The sequence below is a fragment of the Phalacrocorax carbo genome, chromosome 4 (assembly GCF_963921805.1).
Source record: "Phalacrocorax carbo chromosome 4, bPhaCar2.1, whole genome shotgun sequence".
NCBI classification, from domain to species: domain Eukaryota; kingdom Metazoa; phylum Chordata; class Aves; order Suliformes; family Phalacrocoracidae; genus Phalacrocorax; species Phalacrocorax carbo.
The window spans coordinates 80,379,064-80,406,571 of record NC_087516.1 but is presented as its reverse complement, the minus strand read 5'-3'; the positions used below and the strand labels follow the sequence as shown (position 1 = coordinate 80,406,571).

The 27,508-nt window shown below is 41.7% G+C and overlaps 2 long non-coding RNA genes across 2 annotated transcripts; both read right to left on the bottom strand.

Moving 5' to 3' along the window:
• Positions 1-2,184: 2,184 nt before the first annotated feature.
• On the bottom strand, positions 2,185-16,780 carry LOC135313187 (uncharacterized). The gene is made up of 5 exons (XR_010372816.1): positions 16,674-16,780; positions 11,740-14,380; positions 10,592-10,679; positions 9,000-9,159; positions 2,185-3,679 (listed from the first exon to the last, which is right to left on the bottom strand). It is a non-coding gene; the product is annotated as an uncharacterized LOC135313187 (long non-coding RNA).
• Positions 16,781-19,687: 2,907 nt separating this feature from the next.
• On the bottom strand, positions 19,688-26,199 carry LOC135313301 (uncharacterized). Its single transcript, XR_010372919.1, has 3 exons — positions 25,899-26,199; positions 24,015-24,078; positions 19,688-19,925 (listed from the first exon to the last, which is right to left on the bottom strand). It is a non-coding gene; the product is annotated as an uncharacterized LOC135313301 (long non-coding RNA).
• Between the last annotated feature and the right edge of the window lie 1,309 nt (positions 26,200-27,508).

Below are 27,508 nucleotides of genomic sequence, written 5' to 3'. Positions count from 1 at the left end.
GGAGGCCGTGTGTCGTGGCCGAGTTAGGCTCGTACCGAACACAGGCGGTACGCCTTAAACCGGCCGCTCTGAATGGTGCGTCTGGTGAGCCGTGGTGAGCGGTTCGGGTCACCCTCAATCCAGCGGGATCCAGCCTGAGAGAAAAGAGCGGGAGCAGCGAAAGAATTGTGGAATCATAGGATCATTAGGGTTGGAAAAGACCTCTAGGGTCATCAAGTCCAACCGCCAAACCAACCCCCCCCAGCCGCCTAAACCATGTCCCCAAGTGCCACGTCTACACGTTTTTGAACACCCCCAGGGACGGTGACTCCCCCACCTCTCTGGGCAGCCTGTGCCAGGGCCTGACCGCTCTGGCAGGGAAGAAATGTTCCCTAATATCCAATCTAAGCCTCCCCTGGCACAGCTTGAGGCCGTTTCCTCTCACACAATCGCTAGTGACCTGGGAGAAGAGACCAACCCCCACCTCGCTACAGCCTCCCTTCAGGCCACTGCGGAGAGCGATAAGGTCTCCCCTCAGCCTCCAGAATCGCTGACAGTGGAAGGCACTGAGGCATCAGCAGCTCGGGGGAAGGCAGGGACGTTGATCTCGGCCATAGCTTTAAGGGGATGTTGAGATGTACGTGCACCGCACGCGCCAAACCCAACACCGGCAGGAGATGGGAATGGTGCCGTGTTTGCAGCACAGGCAGACGGGGAGGGTTGAGAACGCAAAGCAGAGAGCGCGTGTGCGGTGATAAAATGTAATGGTAAACAGCTGTTTGGGTGCTTTGACCTTGGGCTCATTCTGTCCCAAATAAGGGCTGGCCCCTCTGTTAAAATAGCACGCAACCGCATCAGCGAAGACCACAAACGAACACAAAATGAGAGGTTATGAGGCCACCTGAATTCTGTTGGAATTGAAGAGATGATTCTGCGAGACACCATACACACATTTGATTTTGAAGTGTTTGGTACATAATTGCTGTAATGTTTCTGGAAGCAATACTAAAAACGCTGTTGAATTAAATAAAGCGTTTGCGTGTTGGAATTTTGGGGAGTGAGTGAAAAATGTGTGTTTAGGTTTATCCATGAGATTTCCTTTTCTAAAATATTTAAAGCTGAAGCAACAGTGGCAGATGAAGCAATGCTAGTTGTTAGAACTATACCAATTTTCAAAACCAGAACGCCCAACTTTGAATTTTTTCCTTTAAAAAGCTTTTCAAATGCGTGCGTGCCACCAGCGCCTTTGTAACTTCACCCTTATTTCCAGCCTGGGCTTTGTCAACGATTATTTGCTTCGCTTTGGGCAAGCCATGTTGTTTTGTGTTTACTCCTTTCTGACAGACTAAGTGGTGGCGAGATATGTAATGAGTTAAAGTAACATCTGCACAGCGCTTTAAACATTTAAAGCCTTGAGTATGAGTTTGCCAGTACAGCTAGAGCTTTGCTCTAAAAGGCAGCACGCAGCTTGAGTCCGAGTAGGCAGCCTAAAGCATCTAAGTCCTTATTTTGCTACGTGAGGAGACAGGCGTACAAAATACGTCCACAAAGGTTTCTTTAAAGCTCCAGAGTTTCTAGAATCCAGATCCAGATCTGTGATCTTGTTGGAAGAGTTAAAAACTTGCCAATTCTTTGCTAAACTAAGGTGAACGCCCACGTGCGTACAGTGTGAACGTGTGAGCCTGTGCACGAGGGTAGTTTTCCTCTGGGTGAGGCAGCTGCACGTCAGATCCGTGGCGTAAAGGCGGCAGCGAAGGAAGCCTTTGGAATTTGTGAGCAAGTACAAAGCGTTTACTCTGTAAGTTCCCCTCCAGGGAAACGTTATGTGCAGCAGTGCGAGTGCGGAAAGACCGGAGGGCGTTTTGGTTTAGACCAGCAAATTTACATTGAACCAAGGATGAATCCATTCTATCAGTGACGGGAACATGCATTAAAAAGTGTTCAGAACAGTAGCATATTTTTTAGTTCCCTCTAACAAAAATATAACATGCGAGCTGTGCATGATTTTGTATGTATCTGCATAAATAACACAATCAGCAGTACTGAAACCCCAGAGTGGTCTGATGATTGTATTCACGGGGGCAAGACTGCCGGGTTCCTTACCTAGATGTACACAGACGTTCAAAAATTAAACATATTCCCCTCTCCTATGTCATTTTTTCCTAATAGCACATTCCGACAGCAAGCGTTCAGCCAAGATATCTGTTAGTACTCTGCCATACATTTATTATTTAATCAAAAAACGTTCAGTAAAGTCAATTCACTTTCTTTTCTTGCTGTTGTTGTTGCAGGGTTTTTTAGTGACATAAGAATGCATGATCCAAATGGAGATTATTTTTTTTTTAAAATCCATTTGGGTTTTTTCCCATTTCCCAATCTGTGAAAAAAAAAAAAAAGTCCGAGAAGGGGCCAAGGAGTTCTGACAGAAATACCACACGTTAATTTTATTATGGGAGCTACGGAAAGAAAATAATTGTTTACAAGCTCAGTATCACAGGACTTGGAGAATTTCCATAAGGAGACATACTGCGGAAGTGATGAATAGCTTGGAAACACTTCAGTTCAGAGGGTTTTTTTTCTTGTTACAACAATCATCTCTTAAAAGTTGTTAACTCTCAAGCTGGAACAAAACCATAATGTGTAGCTCGCTTTGAGCACTCCATACGTTCTCCAAATTCCTCCCGAGCAGACCAAAGCAGCCAGAATGGCAGCCAAGGATCTGGCCCACGAGGTTAACTTCGAAAAGCTGGTCAGAGCTTCAGGTTTCTATTAAGACCACAGAAACAATTAATCTGTGGCTGATCAACTGGATGCAGAAATTCAGATCTCAAGAATAAACAACAGGAAAAAAAGCTTAAAAAATATTCCAGGGTGTGTTTCTCTTCTGCAGAATTTTTTTTTTAAGAGAGCTGTAAGCAGTTGGAGTCTGTAAGACATTGAAGAGCTGTTCCCCTAAAGTTCCTGCAGTTTAACAGAACGTTACAGCTCAGAGGGACGAGGGATATATTCAACTTCAGAATCTGAAACAACATTTATAGTGGTGAAGGAAATGGTATTTATTTTAAGAGTTTTCTGTTCAGCAAGGTCTTTGCTTCACGTGGCTTTATGTTTAGGCAGCCAAAGTGAGGTTTTCATTTTATTTCTGATCTTGCAAATACAGCTTTTCATTTTGCTTATGTTTTGAAGGAGTCGGAGAGCTTTCAAAAGGTCATTCGCGTAGACTTCTCGTTACGAGGACTGCTAGGAATACTGTATATTTAGTTCGTGAACAAATGCAACAGCCATTTACAGCAGAGGTCTAGACAGAAAATGGCCTGAAAACCTGAGTAATCCTGGGTTTAGATAAATACAGGCTTTATGACCAGATGGTCTTGAACAGAAATCCTCGGTCCTTCCCAAGGTTGCACGTATTCTTGTGGCAAAGCGCTTATTGCCTTGGGACAACTGATTGAAAACCTTGAAGCAGTTACAGGTACATTATTGCAGTAAAGCTGAAAAACTGTAATTCGATCGATAAAATATCCCTACCTTGTTGATTTAAAATGAGATCCAAATGCCTCCTTAACAGCGCATTGAAAGTATCATCGGTTTTTCCGCAGAGGCTCACATTGATAATGCACAACAGACGTCCCTGAACTGGCCGCAAAGGTGGCTGTGGGCTGGATCTAAAGAGCATCGAGGAAGTGAAGGAGGCTGAGATCTGTGGGACGAAGCACAAAAGCAAAACATTTCTGCCAGCATGATCGGCAGGGAGGGTGGCGGGTAGGAGTACCGTGGAAAGAGTCAGAGGAGAGATGTCAAACTAGGAACAAAAACGGAAGAGCGAGTGCTGTGTGGGAGCGAGAGGAAGGGAGAGGTGTTAGATAGCAGATGGAAAGGGGAAATGAGACCGATGGACCTGTGGCTGATGGAGTTACCCGGCTTCTGTAGTGAGAGATGAGAAGAGAGACAGGGAGTAAATTAGTTTTATAATACGAATGGAGAATCACAGAAAAATAACAAATGAAGAGGACAAGAACAAAGAGGGAAGAACAAAGGGAGAAAACTACTTCTAAGAAAAAGAAGTAAAGGGAAATTGAAAGAAAGTAAAGCAGTAGTTAGGGTTGGAAACAAAAATAATCTATGTGAAAGTGGGTAGAAAAACGAATACCTGAAGACAACAGGAAAAATGGAGACAGGTTGATCAATGAAAAGATATGTGGAAACAAGGAGAGATGCAAGAACAGGATTTAGAAAAGGATCAACTGTGAGAAAGCACCAAGATGACAATATACGGGTTTGCAGTTCGTTGTAATAGTTTGACCTGGAGACAACAGATTTCAGGTCAGTACCGAATTATCTGTTGCACCATGCATTTTCTCTCTCGTTTGTTTTCCCATCGGAGCCGTTGGACTTTCCTAAATAAAGTCTGGGGGGGCAGAAGCACTGGTAACATCACCTGGTCGGCATGGCAGAGACTCGCTCGTTGTAGCCTGTCATTTCCAAGCGATGATGGTGGTCCGACGTGTGTCCTAATGTCTTCTGCCGGAGCAGCTCCCTCCCAAAGGCCTTCTGATCAGTGCTGGCTCCAGAAGGCAGTGCCAGTCCCAGACACCCCAGGTCTCCAGTGAGTCACAAAGAGCCACAGTGGAGCTGCTGAGCAACCTGACCCAGGGCTTGTTTTCTTTCCGCGGGGAAGCAATCCTGCTCAGTCCCTTGCTGCACTCATTCCACCATGTGTGCATAAGCACTCTGAGAAGTAGGTCCTTGAAGGTTCCCCAAAGAAAATTAATTAATTATCCATTATTTACACTCCTGGCAAGCACCTTACTACCTGACCACAGCAGCGTGTGTGCTTGCTGTTCTTCTCCTGCTGGAGCACTCTTACGTAGGATTAATCGACTTTTCAGTGAATCAGAAAGATGTTGGCAGAGTAACTGATTTGATAGCTCAGTTATTCTGTCACGCTCTTGGTATGCAGGAGACTGAAACTTCTCTCTGCCCTAAAAAAGCATTACTCCTGACAGACTAGGAGCCATTGCTGGCCATTTAACTCCTACCTCGAGAAGCACTACAGGGAGAACTAGGTGAAAAATCAATGCATTTGTTTTTTCTTTACGCAGCAAGGACAAAAATGCAGGCTTAGCGAAACTGAGATGTTTTAATTTGTTTGCATTGGAAAGGAACCAGAAATGCTCTAACAAGACACAAGTTTCATCTCACAACTTTGAATAATACGTTTTTATTTGAAGGGTTTTAAAATTAAGCATGTTCCTTTAAAATAATGCTTTTGAAGAGAGAGATTTCTTTTTAATGCGCTTTAATTTTGAGCTGGGTTATTTTTTATGAATTCCTAGTGAACGAAATCTGATGTTATTTACAGAGCTCTTCTTACAAGCAAGTAGCAGAGTCAGCAACACTCCAAGAATTATACCTTCTGCCACTGACTTGCATGACATGGATTTGAATGAATAGATTATTCAATAGCTATTCAAACTACGAAAAAAAAAAAAAGGTACTTCAAGCTGTGAATTAATTAGTCGATGGAGCAAGGACTGAAAGGCGAGAAGGAAGAGCAGAACACAGAAGAGGATGCAGAAGGTTGCTCTCTTGTGCATTTAATGACTGAAGCCATGTCAGTGGGATGCCAAATTCAGGAATTCAGTGACAAAGTCAGCAAACACCACTGCTCTGAGCAATAACATTTTGAATCCTCTGATTTAACTAAGGAAAGACCAGTGATTAATTGAACGTGCCCAGAATGCTTCAGTAAAAAGGTATTATAAACTGTAACATTTAGGAGCATTACTGCAGTGTAACAATATATTTTTTTAAAAGGGAAGGGGATATTTCTCCTTCTCAAAATTGAGCCATTGACCAGCTGGATTGTTACTGGTTTCCTCATCAGTTATATTCATCTGTAGGCAAAGCACCCTTCCTATATGAGTTGAATAAGGACTTATCCCAGTAGCGGCTGAAGTTCATGGCATTCATTTCCTTGCTGTCAGTAGATCACCCTGTGCCCGTGGTAAGGATAACAGCTTGGATAAGTTGAGCTGTAAATATTCTTAAGCAGACACGACAGAGAAGATCTTTTCCAGACTGTGCTTTTCTTCTGGGCACTAGAGCCACAAGCGCCCCCAGACTGAACTCTGTAAGACCCCAATGGGCTGTAAACTGCTTCTCCGCATTTGCTACGTACAAACCCAGGAGCTGATCTCCCAAATGCTGTCAATAACTATATATCGGGGTGCACGCTCATATGCAGAGTTATGTTGCAGTTAGACGGTACAGTGAGGAACAAGCACAAAAAAAAGAAATAAAATTGTGAAAATTTTCCATACAGCAAAAGTATATTTGAAATTAATTTCAAGAATTAAAATTGCATGATTCCAGGATGCCACTAATGTGGTCTGGATTTTTCTCCCCATCAGCTGACTAACACAGTTTGCTTTTAATAACTTGAAGATTTTCTTTGTTCAGAGCTGCCAACATTAACAAAACCCAGGTCTGGTCTGAAACATAGATGTGACAAATACAAACGTCACTGTTACAAATTTCTCTGAAACTCATATAGACCCAGACCCCAATAAATTCCTCCCCAGTCTTCCCTGAGGAGGAGTGGGAAAGAGATCTCCCACGTAGAAGAATCAGTCATAGGTAAGATGCCAGGGAGGTATATTACGTTGACAAATCTCCTTCCAAGGAAGGATAAAGGAAGAGAAACAACAAAACTAACCTGATCAGACCCCAGAAACTCCCGTTACTTTTGGAAAATGGCTCATGAAATCTTGTCTGTACAGGGGTATAGATGTGTTACTGACAATGCTCATCTCACGTGTAGGAGCAGTTGCACTACTTCAGGGAAACTAGCATTGGCAAATATAAGCAGATCAATTGTTTAAGTGAGACGCGGCTTTAGGGTCATTGCAGCCTAACTTGCAGAGTTTCGGGAGGTGTCAGGTCTCCAACGCGTGAGCAAAAAGCCCCGCAATTCTGGAGGCGGTGTGCTGGAGGAGGCGGCACGCACGGCAGAAGCTGAAGGACCGGAGAAGGGACATCCTGACGATCAAGTGCTGGCTCCGATGTGCTTCTGTAGCTTCTTCGTACCGCTCGTCGAGTGTTTTGTTTGATTGATTCCTGTGGTTGCCTTCCAAATGTTTCTGGTAGTTGTAGCACCAGCTTTGAGCCCTGTATGATTGGATGGCTCAGAAAGGATAAATATATCTCCTTCCAGAGTTCCCAGGGGTTTGTTACTTTTGGTTCAGTGGTGATAGACTCTGAGAAATACATGCATTTCTTTGGCGCGGTGAGAGGTCTGATATTAATGTTACCTTCTCATATAAATTAAAGAGAAATATATGCATCTGGAAAAGGTGGCTATGCCAACCTCAATATCATCAAGATTATGAATTACCTTTGATCTTGGCTGACATTCTCGGTAGAAGCTCACAGGTCTACAAATGAAGTAGAACACACAGGAGTCTGTATTCGCTCATCTGCTGTGCTCCCCTTGCATTAAGCAAGCTCCATAAAGGCATCGGAGAATGCAGTCAGCTCCAAAACGCTACAAACCCACCGTGACTACGTGCTGGACTTATGAATCCTGTACCACAGCTCCCGTAAGAGCTGGAACAGGAAGAGGCAGTGAAAAGGAATGGGAGTAACACGATGTGCTTCAGTTATTCCTAAGTCATCCAGAAGCCTGCTGGGTATTATTGCCAGTTATCACGGTGAGGAGCAAACCCTAGGCTGGTCTAACCAGGGACCGAAAGTCAAGGATAGATAATAAAAGTTCCAGACATCTCTATTCATTGGTAGAAATCCCATGCAATCGTCGAAGTCGTGCTGAATCTTCATTCTGATCGCTTTTTGGTGATTGTTTTGTAAATATTTCCAGGCGTTTCCTAAAACAAATGAGGCAGGTGACTCGAAGTGATACTGACTACCATACAGTTTAGATTCAGAGCATCCTTTGGATGAAGAAAGTTAAAGAAGGAATTAATAACAATGTCCCCTGCTTCCCATACACAGGCATTCCCAGCACTGGAGACGAAAAGGCTTTCCAAGGGGAGGTGAGGTTGGAACGAAGCAGTAATGGAGTTAATCAGAGCTAAGAAAAGAGGCAGGCTTGAATTCTAAGGGGGAAATAAATCAGTGTTGAGGTTTCTGAAGTAGGGGAACATTCTCACAGTGGTGAGAAAAGGAGAATATTTTGATGGCAATAGTTTGGACAGATTGAATGGAAGAGGGGAGAAAAGATTTGGTCAGCAAAGGGGAAGATCCTGAAAAAAACAGTGCAGAGGCTAGTGTTGAGAGAGTGTTGGCTGGGGAGAAGGCTGACTTTTGAGAAAAACACAGTTCTAAGACTTGCGGAGGCTTTAAATATAAGTAGAAGAGAAATGCAGTAGCTGATTTCGTGACCTAGACAGCAGGGAGTGCTAAAAGTAAGAGAAAAATGAAAGGAAATAAGAATAAAGATATGTACAACTTCCAAACAGCTAGCCTGTAGGCTAGTTTAACTTTGTCAGAATGCCATTTCTTACATCTTCACACACTGCACTCGGCATAGCTCGGAACACTCAGAGCAGCATATGTATTCTCCTTTACTGGCCAAAAAACATCAAGTAAAAATGATTCCTTGAATGAAGTGCAAATGGTCTAAATCAGCTCACTGGAACAAAAGTACTTGAATAAGGGAAGTTTCGGTTTCCTTTTCAAGTGGAGTTACTTTGCAAAATGTAAATCGGTAATACAAGAAACCCCTTTTCCTTTGTTTTTGTTGTGATCATTTGCAAGAGTGCCAGCAGTTCCCAACATTTTCCTTTACCATGTTATCTCGAGCTCCACAGAACATTTATTGTTGTAGCGCGGAAGATCTTGATAAAGGCACAGCTGTGAATGTGACCGCTGTGTTTCAGTTGTATGTAAGACGATATTTGTTCTCCCTGCTTTTATGGTCCAAAAGGCTACTGTAATGATCTTTACCGTTCTCTGTTTACTGTGCAAATTAAAGATGGTCCTGTCAGTTCTCTGCCTACCTTCTCTCCAGGTGTACGTTAAAGCGCAGAGCGCTTGCTTCTTGCTTACACTTGGGTCCTTCACCATCCCCTTGCTGAAATGGAGAGGCATTTCACAGTGGGACATCTAACCAGATGAGTCAGGTTCGGGTGGGATGGACACCCCATTGTTTCCGAGATTCTAGCAAACAAAGGCGTTGCAATTAGCTTTCGGAAGTGCTGTGTTACCGGGAGGAACTTTTAACTCAGCCTGGGTCTTTATCAGCTTTACACCACTATCTTCCTTGCAATGTATTAGCACTAAGTAACTTGTAGAATTAACCAGAAGGAATTTTTCACGCTTGGAGCACTAGTTTTTTTCGCTTGGAACTGTGAGGTATGATGGATGTGCTACTATAATTTTTATTTCAAGCAAAATTGATGGCCAATACGGGGCATAGAAACCTGCTGAATGAGATTCATCTCCTGACCTAAGCTTTGGCTCAAGTAAATATTTTTCTAGTGATTATTGTGAAATATAGTGTGATTCATACCCCAAGCAATGATTAGACATATGCAATGTTTTCATTTGTGCTTTATGTATACCTTTACTAGTTGTTTTGGCTGTAAATACTGATTTAACACATTAATCACCAGATTTAATCAACTATCTTTTTTCTATTTCTTTTGTGTTTTTTTTTTTCCCCTGAAGACATTTTACCACACCTCATAGTGCTGGTTATTGGCATAGAACAGTACCAGAAGTGCAATGAAAGCCGCAGTCTGTACTGCAGGAGCGTGGCAGTTTAAGGTCAACAGGAATTACTCGTGTCCAGTCTGATTTCTACCCTCACGATACGTGAATATTCAGTACGGTCTCCTCCAGATGGCACAAGCTATAGGTAAGCTCCTTCCCCATCCTGACTTCTGTCTGGAGAATCTTTCTCATTCACAATTGCAGGGAGGTCTTTCCATTTACTTAAAAAACAAAACAAAACAAACAACAAAAACAAAACCTGGTAAAATCCTGAGGAAAACAAAACAAAACAAAAGTTATTTCCTGGATGGTATCCTGCAGAGACGTAGCTTCTCGGTTTCTCCATTGGAAAACCATCTTTCCTTCAGCTCGTATTTTCCCTCTGTGATTCCACCTTCCAGGGCTAAGTACCACAAAGGAGAAACGAGCACCTAAATAGCTTAATCACCGTGAAAGGCTTTTCTCTCCCAGCCTTAGCCATGCTGTAGTCACGACCTAGCTAAGTGTTTCTTCCTGTGAACAACAATACCAGAAGGCCCAGGAAGAGTCTGGGGTTTTAACACTCTGATAGCTGGGTTCCCAAAATAGCATCAAAGTGGTGTCACAAACAAACTACTTCTTCGTGTGAGCAAGTAGTCTGACTGCAAAATTATCACTGGAAATTACTGGTCCACTTACTTCTCTCATTTATTTTGGCCATCAGCATAAACCAATTATCAGCCAGATATCAATTAAAATATGACCGACCAATAATAGAAAATCAGCCAGAAATCAACTGAAGTATAACCGACATGTGAAATGAAGTGTAAATAAACCCAGCAGGAAATGGTAACAGATATTAATAGGCAATAGATAGACAATAATTACATGCACTCACCAACGAAAAAGCTTGGGTTGCCATACCCTGGGAAGGACAGTGATCAGCAGTATATACGGCGAGCAGGTTGCAACTGGAGGGTCTATCACTGCAGGTAGGCCGTGCAAAGGGGGGAAAAAAACAGTATTGCAGGGGGGAAAAAGTGACATCAGACCTAGGAAAAAATCTCCCATATTAAAACATCATTTAAAGGTAACTTCTGGCTATTTTTAAGGTATTTAAAATGTAAACAGCATTTAAGGATTTAGATAGTATTTAAAAATATTCTAAAAGTATAAATTCATACCAGTATAAATTCAGGATAATCAATAATTAAGAAATCATAGGACCGTGAATGAACTTTGTAAGTCTGATGAACTCTGTCCTGCAGTGAAATGGGTGACAAAGCAAGTTTGTGTCCTGTTGGAACCCTCTGGTACTACCACTACAGAAACATGAAATAGCGTTACTACTTGGGGGAGCTGCTGTATCCTTCCTCCTCCTCGCGCAAGTGAGATTGCAGAAGAGCAGTAACAATACAGGCAGACTATGCTGCTAGTGAAGAGATAAGAGAAAACTCGTTTCATCTGATGTGTAGGAGTAGGAAAGCATGCCGATACTTTATTTTTGGAGAAGATTCTGGTATTATTTGCCACGTGGTGATTCCGAAATATCCTAATGAGGTTAATAGTCTGAATATATATATATTTATTTATGCATACTGACTTATATGTGTACACACACATATAATGCGTAAGATATTCTAGTTCGTGATAATTAACCGAATACATGTGGAAGACATCTGGACCACCCAAATTCCTGGTTGCTTTCTATAATGTCCTGTTCCTTTCAACAGTTGCTGAATCCTAAGTTATCACGGCTTTTTAGGCATGCTTGCTGCAATGACCGTGGTGCTGGGACATCAAATCTCTGTAAGCCCTTTGGCTGCTTCCTCTGGGTGCTTTAACAATGAAGGAACTGAAGTAGAGTTTTCCTTTATTGATATAAGCCCTTCCTAATGTACTGTACTGGGTAAACCAGGGTTTTTATCATCACCTAGACAGTGTAAAATGACAGGGAGCAGAAAATAACATGGAGTCAGCATGGCTGAGTAGTGTCCATTGCCAGATAAAAAACAATCAAAAGGAGCATAACCCAAAATATCCTACCAGCTGCAAGACTGCCGCAGATGACAGAGGCGATCCATGTGATGGTGTGTGTACGCAGGCTGTGCCTGGCTCCTGCAGGGCAGCGCACGCTGCTGTACCCCTTCTCTGTGTCAGGGGCTAAATTCCTTTACGTGCGGGTCACGATGCTGCCACCGCACCCTGCTTTCCTCCCACGCTGCTGCTACCGCTCTCATAGCTTCCTGAAGTTTAAGAGGTGACTCAATTGGAAGCAACTTCATGTATCTCTCTGCACGGGCTTGAGGATGTGTGTTTGTAGACAGGCAGCTGAAGCGTTCATTGGATTGCTTGTGTGAGAATCCCGGGCTCCTTCATTAAGGAAGTAGTTCTGGAGTGACAGCCTTAATTTACCTCGGCAACAAAAGGTTATAGATAACGCTGATCAAACAACAGTTGCTGGCACTGTGCGTGTTGAGAGGTAATTTCAAGGTCAAAGATTAAACCAAGAGGCATTAGAGCTGTGCAGTGTTGACCAAGAATTTTCATGCCTTCAAATACTATTGCATACATATAACTAGAAACCTCTGGAGGGATCCTGCTTCTTATAGGCTCTGTATGCTGCTGCGTTTGATGTATCAAAAGGAAAATAACCTCACTAGAGGACGGTAGTTAGGTTTCATGAGGAAGAGGAGTTCCTGGTGCTGTACGTTGCATTAGTGATTCTCCGGCCTCCAGAACAACCAAGAATAGAGGCACTGCAAAGGGCCACCCCAGATAAAAGCTTCTCTCTTAATGGAGTGCAATTTTCTCTCCTTCTGTATGGCAGGGAACAAAAATGCCATCCCCATTTATTTCTCTCTTCTTTTTCCTTTTTTTTTTTTTTTTTAAGTTGCTTAAAAAATGTCAAATTGCATAGGTACATCTGTATTGTCATTTACAAAAGTAGAGATCCATGCCTAATCCTAGCACGTGATTTACATCAGCGCGTGTCACAGAGATCTTTCCTGGTCGCTCTTCCTCCCTAAATATTCTGTTTGTACTCATTCAAAGCCCATTTTTTTTGCTAGAAAAAAATCTTTCTGAGATTTCACAAGTTGCAGAAACAGGACACTGAATTCTTTGTCAGTATTCGCAGGGCAGGTATTAAAGAAATTTACTTTAAAGTATCCCTTTGAACAGCAGATCTCTTGAATGATTCACTTCCACCTCATTTCTATTAGAATACAGAAAAAATGGATTTTTTTTTCTCCCCTTTTTAATCCTATTTGATTTTTGAGAGATTGGTAATTATTTATTCTTTGTTTCATGGTACGTACTGCTAATCATGGATTTGTTTGGGGTTTTTAATGTTGTTTTTAGAAAACAGAAGGTGTCAAACCCAAAGTCGGTTTCACAACAATGCCATTACATAACAATCCAATTAGTAGCTTGTTCGCTGCTATTAATAGCAGCTTCCACATCTAAATCGCTTTGTCTAGTGCTACAATAACTGGCAAGAAGAGGCTTCGCATATAGTTATTCTTTCGCAGAAGAGAATAAATGAACTTCACGGAGATTTATGAGATGCAGAGTAACGTCCTGTTTGTTAGTTGCTGGGCTGCTGCCTGTTCAAATGCTGTTTGCCTTCCCGGACTCACGGGAGATGTTCAGACCCGGTGGACTGTTGTTGCCAGCCTCGTATATACATATATATCTTACGTGCATCTCATACAGAAGGTTACCAGAGGCAGAGCTCAGACCAAGGTAGTCTAAAGCCAGGATACTATTCTTTCGAATAGCATCTATAATTTGGTATTAAGTGTCACGTTTACAATGACCGGCACAGTGTAATTAATTCTGCAGTGACGGTGATGTTTCACTGTGGTTCAGCTGGAGTTCTGCCCCGAAGAAGGTTGTCACTATCCTCCATTTCAGCCGTTTCATAACGCTAGCCATTGCTGGTTGGGTGTTTGTCATGCTGCAGCCACTCGAGCACACACACATACACGGAGGAATCTGAACTCTCTTTCGAAAAATCTCACCTGGAGTTTTGATCATATTTTAACCATATTAAGCTGCTTGAGCTGCTGACCACAGAATCTGATCCAGAACTTTTCATAACTCTCTGTGCAAGACATTTTTTTTAAAAAAAAGGAGAGATATTATTTCTCTTTTTTTAAAAAAGCTACTTTAAGAGTTGCAGCATATGAGTTAGTTTGATCTTACATTCCTCTGTTCCTGAAATCCAACATGGAAGTAATGAATTCGTGAAGAGATTTTTCCATGGCCTGATGACAACCTTCCACTCCTCATCACAGAAATTTCCTTTTATGTCCAATGTCCCGTCAGATATAAATATGGGTCAAATTCAGATATATACATGCTTCTAAAATAATTTCTTCTCCTGAGGTCCGTATTCTCCTCTCCCCGGGTATCTCCGCTGCTCCTGAATTTCAGACTGTTTGAGGCTTTGCATCTCTCATGCTCTCCATCTCTTCACTGTATCATCAGCTGCTGTCTACAGGGACGTAACAGTCTCTTCCACTCCTTTTCCCTAGACACAAGTTACTTCACAATTAAGGATCTACTTACATCAGTACAAAATGAATTGCATAATTAATGGGCATGAGTGAATGTTGGGTCAGGTTTCGGTTTCTGCGTTGCTTCCTTGTTGATGTAGTTCTTCAGAACCTCTTTACTTGACCTACAGATATGTGTGTCCCCCGGGAAAAAGACAGAAGGAGAGATTTCCAGAGTCAGCACTCACTTCCAGAGTGAGTTAGTTAAAACACAAAAAGAACACGCACATTCCTTCATGGGCGTATCGAACCAGTGTAAATCACTAACGAGGTTTTTTCTTCAGTCTGTCATTTCATTTCTTCCTCCTGTCCATCTTATTGCTTTCCTCTCTCTTACTGTAAACTATTTAAAGTTAATAACCAATGTAAAATGTAAAACTGAAATAGGAAAATGTGAAATGTGAACTCTTTTATGTCCCTACGTAGTCTCTAGTGTTCTGCAGGAGTTTAATGATATTGTTCTTGTATTTTTCTTGCTATCCTGACAATGTATTAATTTTGTATGTTCACGTATTAGTGACTCATTTCAATGAGATTTATTATGTATTTTCCCCTTTCTTACACATTTATATAACTGCAGAATACACAAGGGTCCCAAGCGACTTGCATACAATGATGGTGAATATGTGGTCCCTTCACCCTTCACATTTGTGGCTAACTCTGCCTGAAGCAAGCTATGGCTCTTTTGGGTTGCTGGTGGGAAAGTGGAGAAGAAAATGGTTAGGCTTAAGATGAGTTTTCAGCACTTTTTGTACTTTCACACTGAGGGTGGAACTACTCCAACGTGTGAAAATGAACAAATGTACAAATGGCTGTCTGAAAATCTGATGTTGCCATTAATGGAATGGTATCTTTCAGTATCTAATGGAGTAAAGCTTCCTTGTAGCACAAAATTACCTCTCTGCCTCCTTACAGAACAGAACTAAACGCTGCTCCAGGGCTTGACTTCTTGCCCGCTGTTCCTATTTGTCTTCCTGACTTCAGAACTAGGTAGAAAACAGCGGTCAAGTTTTCCTTCTAGAAATACTTTAAAAGATATTGCCTTCTTTTTGACAAATTTCATGTAAAAAGGGGGTGAAAACTAAGTTAAAAGCAAAGAAAGATTTGAGTAATAGATTTTCAAAACTCACTAAGCTGTTCAGAACCAGAACAATCTCAACAACTCAGAATCCTGTCTGTGTTTCAAAAGAGGCATTGCAGGGATTGCATTAAATCAGGCTGCTGTTCTCCCGTTTTGTTGAAAAAAAATCAGTGTCATTTTTGTGTAGAATACCTGAGTACGATAAGCTTTAAAAATGGCTGGCAAAGTACTTGGCATAGAAAAGCAGGCTTCCCTCTTAAACCCAGCGAAGCAAATTCACCTTTGGTGTAGATCTGTCGAGTGAAAGACTTACCAGAAAAAATTACAGTGACCCATTTTGTTCTATAGAAAATGTGGATCTGATGCTCAGATAATGAATCATCTATCGTCTGAGTGCTCAAAGCTACTTATATGGGAGAACATTGCTTTATAAAGTAAGGATTTGTAGGATCAAACTAGCATAAAAGCATAAGAAATGCCCTGCTGCGTCAAACCGTCGTCCCGTCCAGCCCGTATTTTGTCTCTCACAGTGAGGAAAAGCCATGCAGGCGTCGGAGCACAGAGCCAAGCCCAGCGCCGTCCCCAAACCTCACGCACAGCTTGACTTTGGTAACAGTACACATTATATACTGCATACACAAATAGTCGAGAGGGGACGGGAAGAAAGCGAGGGGATAACGTGAAATCTTCCCATTCACAGAGAGCTACGTTGTGTCTTAGAAAACGTCTCCTCGAAGGAAGCCATTCAGAGCACTCACAAATAGTTCAGTCGGCAGTTTACTGAACTGTTGATACGAAGGTGACTTTAGCCAGTGTTACGTTTGGTAAAACACACTAGTAGCCCACATGTATATGCATATAATTGTCTGGCTCACCCTCCCAGACAAACTCATTTCTTATTCCACAGTGGTTTTGTTTGCCAGCCATCACTAATGGGCTTGTTAGTGGGAACTGCAAGCGATGGGCTGTTCCTCAGCCTCAACCATCGCTTTTCTGAGCGCCAGGTCAGCTGGGTATCTTGCAAATTAAGAGGCATCACATCAGCTTTTTGGCATCCTGATGCTAGCTTTACGTGCTTTGTGTACAGCACCGGCAGTATTTCAGACACAATCAAAAAAATATCAAACCATTCAAGCTGCTTTTCATCTGACAAACCTGCAAGTGAAGGATTAATATGCCCCAAGAGATTCTAAGAGATAAAAGCTTTGTGTTTAGTTCAGCAGCCCCGCAAAGGGTTTAGAAAGGCTGCTCCTGGGCGTTAAAGTACAGCCCTCATCTGCATTTATAATTTAACATCTCTGGAAGCGTGAACAACGATAGCTTATGAATAAACTCACCCATCAGCTGTAAACCAGTAAGTTTATCCATGATGTAAGATTGCTTCTTTACTTCAGCGTGTGGAGATGGGACTCAAGTTGTATCCTTTCTTTTATCACCTTCTCAATCTCAGCTGAAAAATAAGAAGACACCTATTTGACCTTGAAACCTCTGGCTTGAGGAAAAGATCTTCTCTAGATGATTAAAGCAAAACAGTTCTGTGCAGTTCTCTGCCCTCGCTGCAGTCATTTTCGAGGTTTACTCAAGATTAAAATCACCAAGTACCAGTGGCGGTGCTGGCTTTACCAGTTATGCACATTTTGGGAAGCTCGCAGAAACATTACAAGTTTCTGGTGTGAAAAAGACACCTGCTAATAATGAGAAGGAAAGAGCTTTGCTTGAGATGTAGGCGCTGTCTCATAGTGTGTTGTCCTTAACAGGGAGGGTTGTATATTAGTCCCTAATGTTTTTCAGTACAGCACCTTTGCTTTGCCTTTCAGATGTTTTTTACTAAGGCGGATGAATACATTTCATAACGGAACGACTCGTGAGGGAATTAACTTGTGTGTCTGTAGAAGGAAAGCATATTTTCATCGTATCCGAGTTGCTAGGCTTGGTTCAGAGGTGACTGCATGAAACGTAACGGTCTGTTTGATGGAGGGAGTCAGGCACGGTGATTTAGTGATTTCTTCTGGCTTTAATAGCTGTGACCAGAGAATTTAAATGTTGCCAGCAGGTAAGGAGTTTATCACAGAGAAGCTGCCTTTTTAGGGGAGCCTGGGTTCAGCCCTGCCTGTGATTAACTGCCGCCTTTCCAGCCAAGCCTTCTGGAGGGGTTATCTGCTGAGAGCTTGAAAACTACCTGGACATCATTAAAACTGAAAGAGCTCATTTAGAAAGATAGTGGTAGGGAATGAATGGGGTCCCATAGGGAATCCTGGATCAGAGACAATAATCCAGGTGATAAGCAATGCGAAGGTATGCAATCTGCAAGGATAATCAGGTAGGAAACAGATAACCCCTAAAAGATCTGAAGCCAAGAGATGATTGGCATATTAAGCTTGTGGCCAACGTTTTTAGTAAAAAAAAAAAATAAAATTTAAAAATAGTAAAAAAAAAACAAACCCAAACAGTGTAAAAAAACTGGTCTCTGTTTCCTTTTGAGACAGGAAAAGGTTTAGTCTTTCTTGCTAAAAAATAGGAAATAATTGAAGAAACACTGAGGGTACTGCTGTTTAAACATGTTTATAAGGTCATTATATATTTGTATAAAGGACTATTTTCAGTTTATGAGTTTTATGTTCATTGCAAAGATTCATACAAGTTTTCTCAGCAAAGAGTCATCCAAGTATTCTTGATAGATTTTTTCAAATATATTTTTTAGAAATAAAATGTAAAAGGATTATCTCTAAAAAACACTGAACAGCTTTAATAAATTATGATAATCTACAGCAGCCTAATCCAACAAGATTGCTTGCCACCTAAAATGCACAAATGTACAAGACGAGTCATAATGCTACGAAATTAATGGCCTCTGAGAGGGAAATCGGGAAACAGGCTGGTGAGAGCAAAGCGCGTGGAACAAAAGTGGTTCTGTTTCATGCCATCAACAACCGTCTGTATCTGCTCGCTCTGCCATCTTTAATTAACTTAGAAATGCGCTCGCTTAACTGAGTGTGTGCTGGTTTGGTTCTTTGTGATCAGATTTGTAAAAATGAAAAGAATGGACTGAATGTATGAAACTGCAATGTGGGTGACAACTTTTGACGAAACAGGAAATCTCAGCAAGAAATTTATGAGTTACTTGGGTTTCTTTCCATTTTTTCTTGTCCGATTCCTTCGCAGGTAAGCCTGCCTACAGGCCTCTTCTTTGTTCTAGGTGTGCCTCATGCAGGAGTTAAACGTATAGGACTAGAAGGATGCTTCTGGGCCATTTTAGTCTTTCATATGGCCAAGCTTCTCCTCTCATCTTACTCTGCTAATCAGATTACAATTCTGCTCCATGCCAATACAACATTAACGGTTAGAAAACTTTGCTTAATATCCAGCCTATACATATCCATTTTCCGCTTGGAGCCATTTGTTCTGTTCCAATGTTGTCCTTTAATTTCCATTAAGCCTGTCCCCAGATGCAGTTAATGCCACTTCTGTGCTGAGAGTGAAACTGCATCCTCTTTCAGCCTTTGTTTTCAGCCTCTGATCAGAAATAGGGTTTTCCTTTTCTCTGTCATCCTTGAATCTTCCCCTGGCAGCTGTTCAGATTTGATTTTCTCTAATATGGTAAAGTAAAATTCTATGTATTACTTATAATTACGTGTCTAAATCTCGTTATTATCATTTGGGGGGGGGACACATCTCACCAGCCCTTCTCTCTTTCTGCTGAAAATATAAGAATGTGTTTCTATCCATATCTATTCTGATAAATTCTAGCACCACAAATCCCATACAACCATCACCTGAATAAGATAAAGCCTACCTCCAAGTGGTTGTTTCTGAGTGATGAAGGAAACTAGATGCTCAGACATCCAAGAGACAGCCAAAATTCAATGGGGATTTAGTCCGAAGGAGGAGACTCCCCCATCTGCATGAAAGAAAAGCGAGTTTGGACTGTGGCAGGAGGAGAGTAGACCAGATTTTTGATTCATCAAAGTCTTCCCTCTTACCTGTGTTCTCCTTTCACTCCTGAACAGTGATAGGCAGAAAGAAATTGTTTCTGTGGGAAACTGCTGTGTTTCTGTCCCCCATTTTGTTTAGCAAAAATACATAGTGGTTGGACTAGAGGACCTCTAAAGGTCCCTTCCAACCTAAACCGTTCTATGATAGTGGTTTTTTCCACTTAGTGACTTAGTAGACCACTTCACTGTATATATATTGCACATATATACACTGATATATACCTCACTGATATATTTCCTAATAATTTCTTAAAAGTAGGCTCAAGTTTCTGCTGTACAGCACGTAATGAAATACTGCAGCCCCAAATCCCATTTTTTTCTGACTTTAGCAGCGTATTACTGTATTTCCAGGGGAGATATATATGAGTTACACGGTTTGGTTGTGCAATAATAGCTGTTCAGGGATTTACAACCCTTGCTATCTCCTTGTCACAAAGGTACTTGCCAAACATGTGAGATTTTCTTTCAGGAAAAACAATCAGCCGTGCACAATGAAATCATGGATTATTGCTATTTTGGAACTTTTCCGAACTTGCTCCGGAGATGCTCTGGAGACCCATATAACCTCTTGCAGCGAGCCTCTTGGTGGTTGGGACCCTATAAATATCAAAGACAAGAACAACCTCTGCTTATAATTGTCCAAAGAAATAAGTTTCTGGCTCCTTTCATGATGTCATTGACCTTGAGAAAAATAATTGCTAAGGTTAAAACGTCTCTTGGTGATCTGTCGAGCAGTAAAATTGCTTACTCACAGTCATGACAACCCCCCCCCCAGGGCCGGTATTTGTGACCTGCCAACTGCCTGATTGCGACTATTAGTTTTGGGGGTTGGATGGTTTAGGAAAGATTAAGATAAATTCTCTGCATTGATCTCAGACTGAGAGGAGAAATGCCACTTCGTTATTTGGAAATGGATCAGTGGAAATCATTTTCAAACGCTACTGATTATTCATGAGCTGAAAACAATCGCTAATTCCTTGCAGCAGCAGAATTTTCTTCTTTAAAACGAACACCATTGTTCAGAAATAGCTCCCAAATTGCCATCTCATTTGCTTTCCCCAAAAAGTATTAAATGTGATCAGTGCGCTCATGTAGGGAATCAAACAAATGATAGAAAATTAGTCCATAGCAAACAGACTAATAGGAGTTTTGAAGGGAATTAAGAGATGCACAGGGCGAGTTTGCTTTCTTGGCTTGGTTTTAGGTGGTGCAGAAACTCTCTCAGAAGATTGACCTGGAGGATTGGAGTACAGAGATCTATAACGTGCAGCCATGGACTGCCGAGCATCCCAGTCTGAGAGAGTTTAACCTGTCTTACGATGATCTGAGATTCATTTTACATTCTGCAGTAAAAAATAAACCAGCAGGAGTATGAATGGTCTTCCTTGAACAAGGACATGTGCTCAATGCATAGGAGAGTTACGTTTCTGGAGCTAACAGGCAAATCTGTATCGATAATAGTGCTCATCGGCATTTATGGCCTCATAATTACCCAATAAAGTTTCAGATAGCTCAGAAGAACATTGAAAAAAAGAATAATTAAAGGATCCTATTAGAAATCCTCCCCGTCCCCCAGGAAAAGAGAATATCCATAAGCGCACCATTGGCTCTGTAAAAAGTTTTGAGGCGTCTGGGATAGTTTTCATGCTAGGGTGAACCAGGGGTACACTGGAAAGGAGACCCTTAAGCCAAGACAGAATGGAAAAGTAGAAACAGGAAAGAGAGCGAAAATCCCTTAGCAAGAGTCAGGACGGCAGGAAAAATATCAAGGAATCACTTAGCAAAACTGAAGACGAACTTTAAATCTATTGTAGCGGATACATACAAACAGTTGGAATTTTGTATTAGTGAGCGTGCATCCATTTTAGCTAGCATCACTTGCATCTGGTGGGGTTGGGGGGTTTTGTCTGGTTTTGTTCTTTACAAATGAACTGTCAAATCACTGGCTGGAGCCAGAATCAGGAGGGAAGTAGCATCAGTACCCTATAAAAAATGTAGGTCATCATGTCCTGAGATGATGACGAACTGGACACTTACCATCTTGAACAAAGCTCTACAAACTGAAGCACAAAGAGGAATTCATCATTAGTTTCCGCTACAAGAACACCCTTGGGCACAAGGAGTAGGAGTAAGTACCCGTCTGTAGTCTGATGGCAGCCTCAAGCCTCTACTACTGAAAGAGCCTTAGGATTTCTACAAATTATAGAAGAGTCCCCATATCAAAAAGCCATTTCCAACACCGAATAACGGTATGTTTTAGTTGGTGTTTCAGAGACAGTTTTACAAGCCAAAAACAATTTTATGCAAATTGAGATGTGAGAAAAAGAATTCCACTGGAGAAAGTGACGGACAATTGAGAACTCAATAAAAAAAAACCACAAGCTTGGGCTGAAAAAGAAAACTGCAGGTTAAAAAGTAGCCTGGCTTTGAAAGAAGTGAAAGTCATAATAAAGCAAGATAAATATTGCTACTTTCGTTTCCTTGGAAGTCAGGCTGGTCCTTTAAACAGCACATCCTTTGTTCCCAAGCACGGGGTAACCCATGTAACAGGAGGAGGAGAAGGTGATAGCAGTGAATGTAAGTGAAAACTTGCACTTTAAAGAAAGGGAAGCAAAGGGCACAAAAATATGGATGTGGCAAGCAGAGCTGAAAAGCTGAAAGCTTTTAAAACGTAGTCTCGGTCCCTACACTGTCCGTGGCAGTCTCAGACCAGTTTGGGAAGCAGTAACGGGAGCTATCGCTCACACCACCCCAAAAGCACCTTTTTTTTTTTTTCCAGGAGTTTTGTTTGGCAAGGTGAGAAGTCGTGAAATACCAAGGGTAGGTTGCATATTAGAAAGCAAAGAACAGCAGCCTTCCTCTTCTGAAAAGTAAAAATGAAAAAGTCATTTGGAATATAGAAAAATATAGACAGTTTCTGTAACTACAGCTGTCCGGTAAAATGGCCCCACGCCTCTTTCGAGCTTATTAACGTCAACGGCAGGTTTTTGAATCTGACACTGAGTAAAGACACTCCTATTCTGGGTTGATGTAAGGGTCTGTCCCTTGGACAGAGTAAAATTTTCCAGTGATGCCATGGCGTGACCTTCAAAGCTGTCCTTTCCAGAAAGAACTGTAAAGGATCTTCCGATGTACCAGGGTCTCGAGTACAAGGTTAGCAAGAAAGCAACGCACACCGTGCTTGGCCTGAGCTCCTTCCTCTTGCCTGAGTCGATTATATATAAATTAAATTGGACTCCTGTATTCTCCCCATCTCCTCTCACAGCCTCTCATCAAACAGTTATTTAAAATAAATATTTCCTTCCTCCATCACTTCCGAATGTTTGTCAGCGTTAGCTGAAGTTAGCTGACTCTCACCTTGGACTCACAAGAGAAAGAAAATCATAGAGCAGGATCACAAGGCTGCCCATTTCTTCTGGACTTGATGCTTTATTTCAGCAGCTCTGCTGGATCCCACTCTTTCAAACCTTTACACTTCTTGCCAGCTCAGAGGCTCCAATTGCAACATTTTCTTTACGGTAACTCCTCGTTGTGGCAAGCCAAATGTACATATTTTTCAACATAGATAAACCCCCTTCACTTGCATCTGAGAATAAGACTAATAAGGGAGCGTTCAATACATCTTACTATTAACGTGGCTACAAACAAGGCAGCCAAGTCAATAAATCACAGGAGATAGGCTTCTCCCAGAGGACACGAAGGAAGTAAATGAATAAAGGTACATATGTTAGGCGAGGTTGAGTCCCGAACAAGACATCTGTGGAAGGGAGGGAGAGAATAAATCTTTTCCTTATTCTCAATGGAACTGCATTAATCTTGCCTCAATTAGGCTTCTCTTACCTACTGCTTTCCCCCCATGAGCAAACAAATAAAAACTGTAGTAAGGAAGGAGAGAGGAGAGCCACAGCCAAGGTAGAAAGTAAAAAAAAAAAACAACAGAAGATACAGAAAATTATTCTCTCAGAGCAAGAGACAGTTAAGATACTGTGATTAAGCAAAGCGCAGCTCCGCTCTGAACAATTTATGACTTTACACAGCTTACGCACTACATTTTCTCTGCCCAGAGCCAAACAGCTAAAACTAATCCTTTACAGGGTGTTTTATCACGCGGGGAGAATGAGGTGACTGTCGTGCAGAACGGAGCCCCACCTGTAGAGCCATTTTCTCTGTCAGTCCTGGTGCCTTCCTAACGCAGCCCTGCGGGCAAAGATCTGTGTACTCCCCCCTCCCACTCGACTCCCTTTGGATGTCTGGTGAAGAAACACATTCCGTTTTCACTCATGCAGCGTACAGACCGCCTCTCTTGTTCAAGAACAGAAAGACACAAGTCGCTCTTACGTTCAGGGAGCCTGGTTCACGCTCACACATGCAGAAATTCCTGTGGTCTGTGTAATGCAAATGTTTCTTCATTGTGGAATTCTCTTTAGAAGGTGCTGACAATTAGCAATCTGCTAATCCAATAATGCAAGAGGGTATGTTTGTACCCCTATAGGGGAGCACGTAAGAACACCAAGACACGTTCGCATGTGCCTAAGGTGTGTGGGAAGTGTGGATTTAGAGGGGACCTTTGCAGGCTTTAAAGCGTGACCTGCAGAGCCTGTCCTCTTCACCAATCTTGGGGCACGTTAATGAGCAAATGACACAGAATGCAGAAACAGCAACAAAAGTTACTCACAGATTTCTTACCCAAATGTTGTTTGCAGTTGTAATGACATTCTACTGCAGTCAATGAGATCTACCTTTTCTATTTCTGCTATAAAAAAAAGATTATATGTATCTTCATCTTCTGTCCATCCATCTACCCATCATCTTCTGATATATCATAGCACCACAAATCCCTATAACCATCACTGGATTAAGACACCATCCGCACCAGGTAGGACGCAGCTTGTACCTGCCTTCCTCATCATCACGCCTCCCCTGGGAAAGCCTGAGCCTGAAGCCAGGCAGAGGCCCCAGCCCCGGGTGCAGCCGCAGCCCCAGAGAAGCCAGGACTCTGGACATTCAGCAAACTCTCCCTAGCCCTGACAGAACCCTTGCCATCTCGGGAAGGTCAGCTATTTCCTTCCGCCTTGCTTTGCGGTTCCCACAGCCCTTCCTCGTCAATCCTCTGCGGTGGTTCCCGTCTTCCCTTCCTTTCTCATTTCCTTTCCATTGCATCGCGTAATCCTTTCCCAGATAAGCTGCCCTGGAGCAGAGGGAATAAGCCCCAGCACCCGTCAGTTTCACTGCTACGACACTGTTCTCCTTGACTTGGCATTCTACCGCTTTCCTGCCCAATTTCTCTTTAGAGCTTAAACTCTTCCAGGCAGGAGTGTCTCATGCTCCGTCTTTTCACAATGCCTAGCACAACAGCGATCTATTTAATGACCTTCAGATGGTCCTTTTTTGGTTTTTTTTTGTCCTTTGCTTAAATAATGCATCTGATTCATTATTAGGAAGTCTCCCGCAACACAGAACATCTGTTTGTTTCTTATTTTTTCCTTATTCTGTGAAGTTGTCAAGTCAGCTTTGGGATATTTTGTCTACGCTTGATCGTTAGAAAGTTGATGTAACTAGGATGGGAAACACTTTCCGATTTCATCTTTTGGGGATAATCCCGTGTTGATCTATGCTATTTTCAGATTAGACGTTTCTGCTAGGAGAACACCTTTCTTCACAGTGGCGTCTTTCGTTTAGTTTTGCAAGAGGTAATCCTTGGGTCATTAACACTTTCTACGGTCCTGTTGAGCTTGGCAGAGTTTTCTTTCCTTATATTTCACAGCTATTTTTCCCCCTATGTATATTCCCTTGGAAGGTTTCCTCCATCTGTTTTGTATTTTAATGCTTGGATGAGGCTCAGTATCTTGGGTGATGTGGCCATTTCTACACAGGGCATTATCTGTTTTGCCTTTAAAAATGTACCAGCTTTGCAAATTAGAGGCTAATGATTTGTAGCCCAAATGCTGCTAACTCTCTCATTACTGGGCAAACAATGACTTTTTTCAAATGTCAGATAACAGATGGTGAAGAGGAATTTTCTTTCCTCTTCTTCCAAATCTACCATTTAAGCCAACAGGGAAAACGTGAGAAGAGGGCAGAGCTGGACACATGCTTCAGATTTTAAACATATTTGTTTTTAATCAGCATTTGGCTATAGAACTGGTCAGGTTTTAAATGTTAATTGCAATTCTTTTCCCTATTTTGCTCCAAATTTCATACTCTGATTCAAAATTGACAAACTGTTGTCTACTTTATACAGTTCATCCGCTTTTGTCTTTAAGACGTAGTGATATCGAAATACAATTGTTGAGGTACTCTGAGTTTTTAATAATGAAAAATAAATTAAGCTACATCATATAAAATGTGTTTATATTTTTTCTTAGCAAGGAATTACTATTGCTACAATCTCCTTGCAGCGAAGTGTTCTGTTCTAGGAAGATGAGAGAAACAGCTGAAAAAATGTCTATGGGATACACTTCATAATCCAGAATTTCATATACGGTCTAGAAACGTTACCTAATATTTAAACATTGCATTATGCAAGAGATAATTAGTACTTACATCACATCTATACAAACGGGTACATACATTTTTGTCCGTCTGTCTGTCTCTATTGGATTATTCCATGGCTGGTGGTATCCCGAGGAGCCACGAAACGGCGGGTGATGTTTAGCTCAGACTGAGTCCTCCTTGATTTGGGCATGGGTGATACTTCTGAAGGACTGAAATTTCAAAAGATGTTTCCTGTCGCTGTAACCTTCACCACAACCTTTGTTTCGATACCTGGGTTTTATTCGGAATACGTGCAAGGAGCAATACACCGTGTTCAGCTGGAGTCAACAGCATCTACAGATTGACTGACAACACAGACTGTTTTATTCTCTGATAAGGCTTGGTCCGACTAGATGATAGGGTTAAATGTATGGTTTTTTTCTAATTGAAACCGTTATCTGTCATGAGATCTTTATAACAAACTTTACAATTTTAAGTCTTTATCAAGATCTCTGTTGATGTTATTAGGAATTTTACTTGAATATGTGTTGAGTAATTGTTAAATACTGGGCATTTATAAATTGTCTTGGCCTTGAAAGAAACTACGTGTTTTATTGGGAAGCAAAGTAATTGATTATGATAAGAACCATCATAACTATGGGGTTGATTATATAGTGGAAGACATCTTAATGTTTATATCTTGCTATCACAAAAACAAAAATTGTTTATAGACAAAAAGAAGAAAATGGTAGAAAAGCCCCATCTAAGAAATGCATGTTTTGCTTATGCGACGAGCCACAATATTCAGAGAGTACACGAAATTCCCCGGGGAGATGAGAACCAAGACTGAATAGATTATTCATCTGCTTTTTCTGATGTATTTTCTGAGTTGTTTTGTTCAGAGAACAAGGAAAATGTTTGTTTTATTCTTATAGTTAGTGTTGGGGATTTTTGTGTATGCTCTCATTTTTATATCCAAGCTCTCTTGTCACTTCAAATGCACCCACCTTTTGCATGTTCTTAATGCCCCTCGGGAGTAATGAAAATGTTCTGTCTCATTTTTGAGCAAACCATGGCACTATCTTCTGTTCACTTCTGTTCCAAAACTTTCCATTAGCGGAATCTGAATCACTTCTTTGCCATCTTGATGGAAAAGGACAGGGAAAGATTTAAAATTTGTTTAAGCAATTTAAATAAGAGCAACCATTTTTCATCTTTCTCAGCTGCCTTGGCCAAAGCTTATCCTAATGCGTCTCCAAATACTTGTATTCTCCCCTGCATATTTAGCTGATGCTAGCAGATGCTTAGCCTACGTGTCAGCCCTGTGGGGATGGGGCCACAAATGCCTTCCTCACAACTGCATTGAGCACCGTTCCTCTCGTGGCAAAACTTAACGACTTCACCTAGGCATCAAAACACAAATGAGGCCCCTCATTAAGAGGAATTCAGGTTATAGCTTCCGTTCCTATCCTTGCTTGAACTCAGCCTTCTGCAACCACTGCAAGGCTTTCTCTCTTTAAAATTCATGTATTCTGCGGATGGTGCTTGTAGCATCTTAACTGCCAGGGATGAAAGGCAACAGGGCAAAAACGGGCCCCAGACAACCGTTTTATGTGATAACCTTGTACAGAGCAGATCTGTGACCAAAATGGGGAACGATTTTCCATTAAACTGAAGGCAGACAAAAGTAAGAGGATTGAATAAAA